The 13795-nt window shown below is 44.1% G+C and overlaps 1 protein-coding gene across 4 annotated transcripts in view; it reads left to right on the forward strand.

Annotated features, from left to right (window-relative positions):
• The first annotated feature begins 6738 nt into the window (after positions 1–6738).
• Positions 6739–13795, forward strand: part of ELK3 (ETS transcription factor ELK3) — a 67916-nt gene continuing 60859 nt past the window's right edge. For all 4 annotated transcript variants that reach the window (XM_042947432.1, XM_042947433.1, XM_042947434.1 and 1 more), the window contains exon 1: positions 6739–7098. The gene's annotated coding sequence lies outside the window, so the exon portion shown is untranslated. The remainder of the gene's footprint in view (positions 7099–13795) is intronic.

A 13795-nucleotide genomic window follows, 5' to 3' on the forward strand; every position in this document is an offset into this window, starting at 1 on the left:
GCTAAGTCATAAAGTTCAAACACTATGCTCTGGGGGTTCAGGAGAAATGGCCTTGTACTTCATCTGGTGGATCTTGGAAGACTTCTCAGAGGAAATGGGGTCTGAGCTGACTCCAAAGGATGAAGAAGACATTTATAAAGGTTTCATGAGGAAAGAGGTTGTCTGGGCGGAGAAACACAGATTCCTAGGCTCAACCTCAGACTCTCAGGGCTGAGGCCCTGGTACGTTGGTTCTGATGTATAACCAGGGCTGGGAATCATCAGGAACAAAGGCGTAGATCTGGTCAGAGACGAGAGAAGGGCCTGAAAGGCTGTCTCAGATGCTGGGACTGTATTTTCCACCTTGTCAGAAGACCAAATAAGAGGAATTAAATGAAGCACAGCAATTTGGTTTCCTCTGAAGATGAACTTCCTGGATGTGAAGTGTGTTAAAGGCACTAAGATTTTTACCCAGTGTGCCAAGGAAGGGCTTTCTCTGGAACATGGAAGAAAATGCAGTTAAAACCAAACCAAAAACCAAAACAGCAGAATCTCATTTGTCTCAGATGCCCTATGCCAGGGGTTGGCAAACTCTTCTGGTAAGGAGTCAGAAAGTAAATATTTTCAGCTTGATAGACCACACAGTCTCTGTCACAACTATTCAACTATGCCATTGCAGTGCAAAAGCAGCATTAAACAACATGTAAGTGAATGAGCATGGCTATGTTCCAATAAAACTCTGTTTATAGACACTGAAATGTGAATTTCATATAATTTTACACGCTATAACATATTATTCTTCCTTTGATTTGTTTTCAACAGTTTAAAAAGGTGAATTCTTATTATTCATGACAGCCAAGTGGTGGAAGCAACCAAATATCAATCAACAGATGCACGGTTTTTTACAAAAAAAAGTGGTATCGACATGCAATGGAATATTATTCAGCCTTGAAAAGGAAAGAAGTCCTGTCACGTGATACAAATGGCTGATTATTGAGGACATTGTGCCATGTGAAATCAGCCAGTCATGAAGAAATAAACACTGTATGACTCCATTTACATGAGATATCTAAAGTAGTCAAATTCATAGAAATAGAAAAGTAGAACGATGGTTGCCAGGGGGTGGGGTAAGGGAGAGTGGGAAGCTGTGTTCAATCGATCTACGGCTTCAGTTTTGCAAGATGAAAAAGTTTTAGAAATTGGTTGCATAACAACGGGAACACACTGAATTGCACTGTGTACTTGAAAGAAGTGATCGATTTTTTACAATATATGTTGAGGGTAGAGCTAGCAGAATTTGTGGGTGGGTCAGACAGGTATTCTAAAGGAAAGAAAGAGGAGAATTATGAATAGGTGCCAGGTTTTTGGCTGGGACACACGGACGAATAGAAGTGCCACTTACTAAGATGAGAAAGTCTATAAGAGGAGCGGTTTGGGGGAGGTTTGAGATGATTTTAGGACATATTACATTAAAAATGCTTATCAGAAATCCACTTGATGATGTAAAATAGGCATGGGATTTACAAGTATGGAATTAATGGGAGGGGTCCAAGCATAAGTTATAAATTTGAGAGAGAACAATGAGTAGAATGTGCTTAAGATCATAAGACTGGATGAACTTACCAAGGGAGAGAGTATGAGACAGAGAAAAGAAAATCCATTATTGCTTCCTGAAGTTCTCCGCCATGGAGGAATCAGGGAAATGGCAAGGAGAACACAAAAAACACTGAGTAGCAGTGGTCAGAGAGAATGAAAACCAGGTATGTGTACATTTATAAATGGCACGCGGAGAAATTTCCAGGTTGCTGATGGGTCAAGGAAGATGAGGACTGAAAACTGACTATTGGCTTAACGACACTGAGGTCACTGAGGCATTGATAGAGTAGTGGGTTCAGGAGAGAATTAGAAGGGGAAACATAGTGACCGCATGCATAAACCACCCTTTCAAAGATGAGAACTAAAAATAGAGGCGTATCATGAGAGGGAATGTGGTCAAGGTGTTGTGTATTTTTTTTTAAGATTGGAAAAATTACAACATGCTGGCATGCTGTTGGGAATAGTCCAGTACAGAGTAGAAACTGACAATGTGGAAGTGATTAAAGAGTAGCTGGGGCAATGAGTTTGAGTAGATGGAGGCAATCTGATGGAGTAGACAAATGAAGGGTCAACCCTAAGTAGGAACATGGAAAGTGAATCCAAGGGAAGGTAGCATATATGGCTACAAAAGCAGGTAGACAGGTAGGGAGATCACGTGGGATTTCTCTTCTGATTGTTTTGATTTTTTTTTCCAGTGAAATGGGATTGCAAGGTCATCAACAGGGAGTAGGATGGGATAGGAAGTTTTGGAGTTTTGAAGGAGTGTAGGAAGAATTAAATAAGTGTGAGAATGCAAGAGTGACTGAATAAAAACTTGTAGCATTGACTAATTCTTGGATAGATTATATTAATGTGAAAACATTCATCATTGTTTCCTACTAGCTGCTCCTTACCAGGCTTTCCCTGTAGGAGCATTACAGTTCCCACATCATTGATGTTAAGCTTGGCCAGATGACTTTCTTTGACCAATGAAATATTAGTGGAAGTGGCATGTACCATTTCAGAAGAGAAAAAAAAATGGCACATTTTATGTTGTTTTTTTTGCCACAATTAAAAACTCTTAAAAGAAGTCAATTCTTCTTCACTTGAAAGTCATACAGAAACAGGCAGCAGGCCCTGTTGGCTGTAATTTGCCAAACTCTTGCCAATGGGTGGCCATCCGAGGGCAAAAAAGATGGTCTGAATCAATGCTTCTCAAATGTCCCCATTGAAAGACCTCTAACAACACAAAAGGAGGAAAGCAGACTCCCACAGGGGTCTGCCTACAAGTCTATAAAATTCTTTTAAGTACTCTTTCAAATGAAGTTCATGAATGTCTTTGAATCCTAGTCTATAACACATGTTGTTTTAATGTAAAATTGGCATTCACTGTAAAAATCAGTAAAAACTGATGCTCATGCAGGCTCAAAGACGGTGAGTGACTTAGTCAAGTCCCATAGCTAGGACAAGTCAGGTATGGGACTGGATCCCAAAACTCCTGATTCCAAATGTATACTTTCCACCCAAATAGGCTGCCTTTCCATCAGGCTTTGGTTCTCCATTCCCAGCCCCTAAATATCCCTCCATTATAGACGCAGTCTTCAAAGTAGTGATGGCAACCCACTTTTGAGTCTCTTCCAAAATTTATTAATTCATGTTTAATACCATCAATTCATAAGTTTTATATATGATTTGTTCTGCTACATTCTAGAATATTTTAGTTGATATATTCTAAAACTCATTTTCATCTCTTGCCCTATCTAATTATGCTTCCTCATCCATCTGTATTTTTTTTTTTTTTTACTTTTCATAGCATCCCATTCTGTTATACATTGTGAAATGTTAAATTATGAAGGACCTGACAGATTTGCTATTTTTGTATATCCAGCATCCATTTTTTTCTTGTGGTAGATTGTATTACTTGTTTAGAATTCTCCCTTCCCTCCTTGTCCTTCCCCTAGTCCCATTGACTTTAGACTTGGCCATATGACTTGCTTTCCCCAATGGATTGTGAGTGAAAGTGAGGGTGTGAGAGTCCTAAGCAGAGGTTTTAAGAGACCTCATGTGTCTCTACTCATCTCTCTTGACCTCCTGGCTTCCTAGGGAACCATATGTCTCAAGTCAAACATATTCCTTCAGCCTAGGTCCCAAAAGGAAAAGATAGGTGAAGCAGACCAGAACCCAGCTAACCAGACCCAGCTCACTGAGGGTTGGAGTTTTTTTGTTACACTGTAACAAACACTGTCCAGCAAAAGCTGACTAATACATCCCTTCTTTTGGAATGAGGGTTTTTATTTTCTTCTGGAAACCCAGCCCTCCTCCACTTTTTATCCATAGGGTTTCGTTGGGCTGACCCTCCTCCATCCAGCCTCAGCACCCTCCATCACATTATGCTGACTAACTCCCATCTCTGTTGAGATCTCAGCTCTTCTCATCAAAGCTGAGAGAGACTAACACTTTCTTGGCCAGCAGAAATTAATGATTCTGGGCCTCGTTACCTGCTCAAAAGGGGTCCCAAAGAAATTACAGAAATCTTACTCATAACCCATCTAGTCTTAACTCCTGTTTGTTTTGCAAGAAAAGCATAGAAAGAAGAGTGTGGATCATACAACACTAAATGCCACACTTCTTGGCTACTTTTTGATAGTGGGCAGGAAGCATGGAAAACAAATAGCAGTTGTTTTGGACTTAAAGTTTGTATCTCCCCAAAATTAACATCGAAGCCCTAACCCCCAATGTGGTGGTATTAGGAGGTGGGGGCTTTGGGAAGTAATTCGCTTGAGATGAAGTCATGAGGGTGGAGCTCCCTCATTAGTGTCCTCATGAAAAGAGACACCAGAGAGTTTCCCTCCTCTCTCTCTCCCCACGTGTCTACTGAGAAAAGGCTATATGGGGTCCATGCTCGGCAGAGCGTTCTCACCAAGGACCACATCTGCTGGCACCTTGATCTTGGACTTCCCACCCACCAGAACGATGAGAAATAAATGTCCATCACTTAAGTCACCCAGTCTATGGCATTTGTGATAGCATCCAAGTAACAGCAGTTTTCCCTTAGAACGCCAAGGACAGAACCTGGAAACACATAAAAGTAAAAGTTATTCCCTGTGCTTTGAGGAAGAGCAGAGTCAGCTCTGAATTACTCATTCATATGGAGAGCTGGGAGTAGTGGTGTGGACAATCTAAAACACCAGAAAAACTTCAGAGGTCTTCATTTGGCCTGAGAAACCCTAGGGCCGTCCATGTTTCATGTGTACTTGAAACAGGGAAGCATTTCTTCGGAACAATCAAACTGCCTGATGAAAGCATGTACACCTTTTCTCTCATACATACTAGGATTCTCCAAAGATTTACTGTGAAAAAAAAAATACAATAAAAATCATGAAAGCTACCGGCTTTGAATATACTTATGTTTGGCTTTGGCTTACACTTTTTAAAATAAAGCGATGGTGGTGTTCTCAATTGTGTGTGAGTGATTTTTTTCCTCCCTGAGAAGTATAATAAAATAAGTTTACATTCTCCCAGTCTACAGATTGCTGGATCACACGGGGACATGGAGTGAACTCTCCTGAGTGACAAGAGAAGCCAACTAGGGATTATAATAATCCCTAAGGTGGAAAATTAGCTGTAGAAAATCAGGGGCTGATAAACAGCTCTCCTCCCCATTCCTTCTCCTGCTTTTGCGCCCTCTTAGCTTGCCCTCACCTCATGTTTTCCCACCCTTCTCAGAGACCTGGTGGGCCATGTCTCACCTCTCTGAACTATCCATACCAGCCAGGAAGCAAATGCTTTGGAATGGACTCAGGTGCTCTGACAGGCACTTAGGGGTTGAGAGCTGGTACCCACTTGAGTAAAATACAATGCCTGCCCTTTAGAAGCCCACAGTTAGTAGACAGAAGTGAGAGATTCACAAACAAATAGTCGTTAGAAAAGACTGCAAAAATAAGAAACCAAGTGGAGGAACTCTTAGCATGTGTTCCTTTTGAAAGGACTCACGCCCTGTCCCTAGGGAATCTGACTTGATTGGTTTTGGTTGTGTATAGAGACCAGTAGTTTTTCAAACTACTCCCCAGGTGATTCTCACAGGAAGCTTGGGCTGAGTCAGGAATTCTGGCAGGTGAGACCCAGGTGACCCGTAGTCTATCAGCCCCAGCCCCCCATGGGATGCTGGTACACACTCAAGTTTGAGAACCATCCGGCTGTCCTGCTAAGGGGTGGAGGCACAGAAATGGAGGGCTTCTGGAAGGTGAGCAGTTGGGGTGGAGCACAGTGCTGGGGGTGAGGGACCCTTTCACAGACCCCCTCCTCCTAAGAGCAGTCTCAGGGCAATGGACAAATTCTCCAGTGACAGCCTGGCCTGAGTCCTCTGGGTGGGCCGTCCTTGAGAGATCCTGTGGCATATAGTCCTGTCTGGCGACCACAGAGCCTCCTTCTGAAGCCTCAGTCACTCGGGCCCCCTTGGTGGCTGCTCCTTTCCCTCCGGAGCTCCTTTGCAGGGCAGGGAAGGTTGGGCCTGCGGTAGGCCATAGTAAACGGCCAGAAAGGTCTCTTCCTGACAAATCCTGGCTTCCAATTTATGGCTCCTTATTCTTTTCCCCAAAGTGGGCCCCCTACTCTGAGCTCTGGCTTTTTTTTTTTTTTTTTTAAACTCTAGACAGAAACTGTGTCCATCCCTAGACAGAAACCGTGCCTCCTTTTCTGGACATCAAAACATCTCCTCCTAAGCAATCACGTCCCCACCGACGATAAAAGCAGCCCTTTGCCCAAAGCCACCCAACTCTGCACCCCACTCCCCGTGCCCCACTGCCCCACAACTCAGCCATCCCAGCTAACAGAAAACAGCCAAGTCTAGCGGCCTCCTCGCTTTGGGCCTTCCAGCCCAGGCCAACTGGGCAAGACACGACCCCACTGCAGTGCTCAGCGCAGAGACCCACCCCCCCTCCTCCCCGCTCAGGGGAAAGGAGGGATCCCCGGGTCCACCGCAGCCGGGGGTCCCCACCCGCGCGCCGGGGGGCCGCTTCTCTGGGTTTCTGGCCAAGCAGTCCCCGGCCTTGGGGAGGGGCTGCGGCCGCCCGGAGTCACAGAGGGTCCGGAGGCTCCTCCCCTGGGGTGGCCGAGCAGGAAGCGGGGCGCGCGGCGGGCGGGGGCGCGGCGCGGTGCGGGGCGAGCGCGCGGGGCGCAGGCGGCGGAGTATGCGCGGGCCTCGGCGGCCAGCCCCGGCGCACAGCCGCGGCCGGGGCGCGCGGCGCGGGGCGGAAAAGCCTGTTTACACAGACTGCACACCGCCTGGGGAATAATGCAGTAAAGGAAGTGAGCCGGCTCGGCCTGACTGCTCCAACTTCCTGCTCTCACACACACACCAGAGGAAAAAAAAAAAAAAAAAAAGAGGAGCGAGAGAAAGAAAAAAAAAGGGGGAAAAATCAGGATCTCATTACAAGAGCAACAGACCGTCTGCAGACGCCTGTCAGCATGGAAAGTCGGGGGCTTTCGCCCGGTTCCTCCTAGAAATTCCCCCGAAGAAGGATCTTGAAAGCTCCCCCACATCTGGGTAGGTAGCAGGGGTTTCTGCCTGTTGCTCGGACAGTTGCAAAGTTTCGTCGGGGGTGCTTTTTCTTTCTTTTCTTTGGCTTGGTGGGGGTGGGGCTGGTGGGCGCCGCGGGGTGGGCTGCGGGCCTGGGAAGGGGGCGCCGAGGGGGATGCTCCTGCGCCCGCGCCGCCCGCCCGGCGGGAGCTCCGCGCCGCGTCCGACCCCGCGCCGGCGGCACCCTGCCCTGGGGCTGCGCTGCAGCTCGGAGGAGGGGGCGCGCGGGGGGTGGGGGGGAGGAGGGGACGTGGAGACTTGGGGTCCCTGGGAGGAACGGCGGCGGGACGGGCTGCGTGCCTGGAGGCTGGGCCACCGCCGACCTTCCAACCGGGGCTGGCATTCTCCTGGGGTGGCAGTGGGCACCGACGCTCCGATTCGGGGAGAGGACAGGGGTGGAGGGGGAAGCGGAGGGCGTGGGGAACGAAGACGTGGGGCTGGGGGTCGCTTCCATTCTCGTTCGGCAGGTGACCCCCGCCCGGGTCACCGCCCCAGGCGCACGCCCAGGTGGACCTTTAAAAGCCAGTGGAGTCTTTACTGGACACGGTTTGGGCAGAGGATCGGGGCAGGAGACGGTCTTGGAGCCCCCAGCTCTTTAGGAAGGGGCTCTTCAGCTTGCAACTGAATGTTGGCCTGTAATGCTACTTAACTTTCGGGAGGAGGAATTAAAATTTTGGAGAGTTAAAGAAAAATAAGAGGTCTCGGTTTTGTTATATTTTCTGAACCGAACCTTCGTGAGGACAAGCTGCATTTAGGTGGCGGGTGGGGGTGGGAGTAAGAAATGTTATTTCAGAAACTGCAAAAGGGGCTTTTTAGAAAAAAAAAAAAACGAGTGTCGGGAGAGTTTCTGGCTTGTCTGGAAACGGCAAGACTAATTGCCATGCGCTTCCGCTTTGAAACTGGCAGCAGACAGCATCTTGAAAATGACTCACTAGAGGAGCTCACAAAGAAACTGGTTTGCTCCTTCTCAGGTTTATGTATTTGTGCCTTTTACAGTTTCCTTTGTAGTGTTCGAGGGGTCCCCCGCCCCTTCCCCGCCGGCCCCCTCCTACCCTCCCGCTTTTGGAAGCCCCTGGCCGGTCTTTAACTACCCCCAGCACCCCAGCCCGACGGGGGCTGGGGGAGGCTGAGTTGTTTTTGGAAGTTGGCTGGGGAGAGGGTTAAAGGGATTCTGCTGCTGCAGGGGGAAAAAGTTCCCTGAATTTTCCACTAGCTGCTGCAGGAAGAGAGAGCCCCTTTAGTCATTGCTAAGTAATGTCTGCACACACACCAACTAATCTCATTAGGAGTTTCCGCTGCTCGGCACAGGAGGGGTTTTGTGCAGCCACTGTCAGCCCAGGGAGCCCTGTGCTGCAGAGGGAGACAAGTTACGGCTTTATTTACTTAGAGGTGCAGCTGGCCAACAACCTTTTCAGGGCACTATCTTGAAACTTTGAAGTCACTTTGGCCATTTTGGATTTCAGACTTACAGGTTTTTCTTTCCCAGTTGTGTGTAGGGTGTGTGTGTGTGTGTGTGTGTGTGTGTAAAATTTCTATTGCCCAAGCAGCTTAAACACATCCATCCTCTCTCTTCTGTGCTTATGTCTTTGTTGGAGGGGGTGTGGAAGGTGGGGAGCCAGAGGAGATGAGAAACTAAGCATGTTCCAGGCATATATTAATGAACTCAAATCGATTTCTGAGCCTTATTGCTTTATTGCCAAACAAAATACCCTCTGATCTCTCTCCCTTTTTCTCTGTCTGTGACACACATTTATTTGGGATAGGTCAGTTATGGGTTTCACTTTATGGGGATTATAAAATTACAAATTGTGTTAGGAGGGCATGTGGGTCAGACAGTTAAGAAGACTGTCCATAAGTGTTTTTAGAGTTTCCAGTAATGATCCTGCCTGCAAAACCCCCTGATGGTCTTTCTGTGCCAAATATAGCAAAATAGCAAAGGCCTTCTGGCCTTTTTTTTTTTTTTTTTCCTTTTTAAACCTTTAAATGTTGGAAATGTGTAGAGTTGCTAAAAAGGGTAAAGAATTTTAAGGAACCTGATTGGAACTGTGGGGTTGCTTTATTGACAAGAACCTGTTGCTGGGGACATACTCTTGAGGGTTTTTGAGGTGTTGGTGTTTCTCTTATGGTCGCAAAGCATGTCCTGAAAACAGCTCAACTAGGGTGTGAGTCAGTGGACACAAGTACAGATGTCCCTAACATGGTGCCTGGCACAGAGTAGATGCTCAATAAATTGTTGCATTGAAAGCTGTGAGTAGGATAACAGAACTTACAATAAATAGATAAGGGAAAAAAAGCTTTCCAAAGGCTCAAGAAAGGCCCCTTTGAGCAAACTACAAACCAGTCTGGATAAACAGACTTTCTGGAGTAATTTTCTCCCCCAGGTGACATTTGGCAATATCTGGAGACATTTTGGTTGTCTTAACCAGAGGGGGTGCTGTTGGCATCTAGTGGGGTAAAGAATTAGGAATGCTGGTACACATCTGGCAAAGTACAGAACAGCCCCCCAAAGTAATTTTCCAGCTCCAAATGTCAGTAGTGGCCAGATTGAGAAGCTTTATTTACATTAACGATGATAAGTCTTTTATAGGCAGCCATTCAATGGACAGGACATTTACAAGTTATAAGTTGTACTTTTCTGCCACATATGTAACACAGTGTGCGTGAATTTTCTCTCCCTTTCTTTTTTGGTCAGTAATACATAATAGAAGGACATTTAAGTGATGAATTGTGATGGTTTACCTTTGTGAGCTGAATTAGACCATCTCTGAACCTCGCTCACTTGATACTAATGCTTTTTGGACCAGAACGGCAATAGCCCAGATAGGGAAAGTAGTGATTTTTCAGCCCTGTTTGAATTTTGGAGTTTCCTAAAACATTTATTAAAGATCTCTTTTTCTTATTTAAAAAAATTAATAATTCAAAACTGTAATATACAGTAAATGTAAGTCTGAGATCATATATTGAAATTTATATTTGTAATAACTTTTTGGAACTTGAATCTTTTCCTGAAATCGGTTTTAAAGTCCTTCCAGTCAGTGCATATAAATTAAAATATTCCTTTCTTAGCTGTCAGATACTGGGTTTTGTGTGTTCTGTGCTACCCAATTATTTTTATATACCTATCCAATTCAAAAAACCAATATGGTTATAGAACATTACCTACTGACAAACCCAAAACACTAACAGAAAATTGTCCAAGGATGTGACTTCCCGGAGTAGAGTCCTTTTTCTTTTTTCTTTTTTTTTTTGGTGATGGTGAATTACTGCCTATGAATTAATACTGCTTTGCTCCTTTCCAGTCCTAGGGAATGATTCAGCCATCTCCATGTTCTCCAGACCTGGGGTTCCTCATTAAACTTTAAAAGAAATGGGTTCTCTATTCTGGCTGTGCCCTGGCTGCAGGCAGCTGGCTTCTGCCCCTTCATGAGGGCCTGCACCTACACATACACACACACACACACACACACACACACACACACACACACACACGGGAGCAACACGGGTCATTTGAATGAAGGACCCCACTCCTGTCAGATTTTTCTGTATGTTTCCGGCAAGAGCTTTTTATGTCCTGGTTATCCATAATTCCCCCTTTGTAGATTGATTTATAAGTATATTTGAGATCACACTAGCATAACAATATTTTCTAAAAGTCAGGAGGTTTTACTTCTGTTTTAAAAAATAGTTAATGTGAGGGGCGCCTGGGTGGCTCAGTTGGTTAAACGTCCGACTTCAGCTCAGGTCACGATCTCGCGGTCCGTGAGTTCGAGCCCCGCGTCGGGCTCTGGGCTGATGGCTCAGAGCCTGGAGCCTGCTTCCGATTCTGTGTCTTCCTCTCTCTCTGCCCCTCCCCCCTTCATGCTCTGTCTCTCTCTGTCTCAAAAATAAATAAAACGTTAAAAAAAAATTAAAATAGTTAATGTGAATTACGTTAGGAAGAGTCAGAAAACCACGAAGAAAAATATAAACATCTCCCATAATCCCACCGTTGACATTTTGGTGTATATTTTTTTCAGTCTTCTACAATGTGTGTGTGTGTATGGACACACACCCACGTACATGCACACATACATAAAACTTTTCATTGGAGTCACACTATACTTGCTGTTTTATAACTTATTTTTACTTAACATATCATGTAACAGATTTTCATAACTAGTACCAAGACTAAAATTACTACACATAGAGCATATATTTATTGATCTAATAAATGTGTTGACTCAACAGTGGATTGACATAATTTCTACATGGACTTGTTCAGTGTTTTTGTCTCTGTGGCTCCAAGTAATGTCCTAAGAATGCTGACCTCTTAAAAGACTGAATTCATATGTGCTGTGAAATTTGGGATTTTGATGAGTTTCTCTATGATTTAAGAATGAGTCATAATTTGCAGTAGAATATCAAGATGTAGTAACAGGAAGTCCAGGGCCCTACACATCAAAATAGAATGTTAGATGATGAAAAAAGAGAAGCTAGGTTAAACCGAAAATATACCTTGAGCTTTAAAGAGGGAGGAAGAGGTCTCTTGCACACTGAGACAATTCTTAGTTATTAGTGTTTCATTTTATATCCAGAGAGTTTCCAAACTTTGAAATTGGTGTTTTAAATGGATTCGTATCTCAAGATTACTATTGCTCATGGCCAGTTTGAATTAAGATCATCCAACTTTTTGGTTGAAACTGCAGCAGTGAGACTATGACAACTGTCTTTACCACCAAAAGTGCAGCCCCAGGAAATTGAGTTATCAGCGTGTGTGTGTGTGTGTGTGTGTGTGTGTGTGTGTATAAAACCATCTGTTAACGAATCCTAACCTTCAACAATGGTAGATCATTCAGTTTAAGTAACTAGTCTGGGCAGAAATTTGACTCCTTATGACTCCTGCCTATAACCAAAATAAAAATGGCCTTTCATCCATTACCTGAAACTTAACATATGTGTCAGCAGTTTAAAAATAAACCTTGAATTGGTCATTTCAATAAATTGTAATTTGGTGTGAATTGCCACTAGAAATTAGTAACTCATCGATGATATGTTTCAATTTGCATTTCCTGGAAGGTAGTTATTCAATTCTAAGAATTAAATGGGGTTATTTTATAATTCGTAAGACTTATTTGTATATTTTTAAAGAAATTAAGATGATGGTTATACTAACATTCTAATTTGAATTGGACTAAAATTAATTTACTTACATATCTGCTCTAAAAAAGGCTCTAAAGCACATGGTATCGTAAGTATCTTTAAAGATACCATATCTAATAATAATTCCTAATTTTCCACATATAAATATGGGAATGATGGGGTAGATATAAAACACACTTACCTAATGCCTTCTCTTAGACTGGGGTCAGGAGTCCTTTACTCCAAGCAGTAGAACAAGGAATCTGAGATCGTAGGTGTCCTTTTTTTTTTTTTTTTTAATTGGGGTATAATTTCATACATGGAAATGGACAGATCTTCAGTGTTTTTGTATATATCCAGGAGATCTATACCCCTTACCTTCAAATATAGAATATTTCTACCACCCCAAAACATGCCCTAGCTATTTCTTTTTGTTCTGACAATTTCATGATTCCACCATGTAGGTTATTAAACCCCAGAACACCTTCATAAAATACTGCAGTATTTTTATTTAATCTGCTTGGTTAAACATAAATCACTAAAATGTGTAGATTTCCTCAGCAATAGGATAGGAGGAAAAGTCCCTTCTACATTATTTAATACCACTTAAGCTAACCTAAAGTAATCTGTGTGCTGCAGGAAAAAAGTAGATTCCTTTAAAACCAGTTGGGTTGAGGGGTGCCTGGGTGGCTCAGTTGGCTGAGCGTCCGACTTCAGCTCAGATCATGATCTCACAGCTCATGAGTTCGAGCCCTGTGTCAGGCTCTGTGCTGACAGCTCAGAGCCTGGAGTCTGCTTCAGATTCTGGGTCTCTCTCTCTCTCTCTCTCTCTGCCCTCTCCCATTCATGCCATCTCTCTCTGTCTCTCAAAAATAAATAAACATTAAAAATAATAATAAAAAAAAAGTTGGGTTGAGACACTATCCCTCCATCTTCCTGGAACTCAGTTTTCCAGCTGGATGGTGAAGTGATCCAGGTAGAGAGACTGGGGTAATCCCTTTCAAGCCAAAAGTTGTGTTGTACTATTTTTTTGGAGTAAGGAACTTGAATTCTTCTAAAAGTTGTGAAAATGTGAAAATTTTTGCTGTCCTCTGCAAACAGCCAACTTTCAGACATAACACAGCGATTTAAGTGAAGTATTCTGTGGTTGGAAAAGGGGTTCCCCATAAATTTCCCCTTCAATCCCATTCTGACCCCTTGCTGAGTGAGGAACACTCAAGGAAAGGTTGGTATTAGCTGCTGTGCTTCATTTCCTTCTTTTTTTAAGGTTTGTGACCAGCATCACAATATCTAAATGGCTTACGGTTGGTCATTCTTGGAGACACCAGTGACTGTGTGTGGGTCATATGCTGAGTAGGCCCAGATAGGATTTTGATCACAAGGTTTAGTCCCTGCTCCTTCCTTCCTATAGTCTTTGAAAATGCTGTCCATCCTCCACTGCTGTGTCTGAGGGGGTCCCCTGTTCCTTCTTGCCTTCTCTAGTCCCTTGTCTACCCACAAGCTGGAGTGATCCTTTATACACAGGTCTGACTGCCTCACGCCTTTG

The sequence above is a fragment of the Panthera leo genome, chromosome B4, assembly GCF_018350215.1.
Source record: "Panthera leo isolate Ple1 chromosome B4, P.leo_Ple1_pat1.1, whole genome shotgun sequence".
NCBI lineage: Eukaryota > Metazoa > Chordata > Mammalia > Carnivora > Felidae > Panthera > Panthera leo.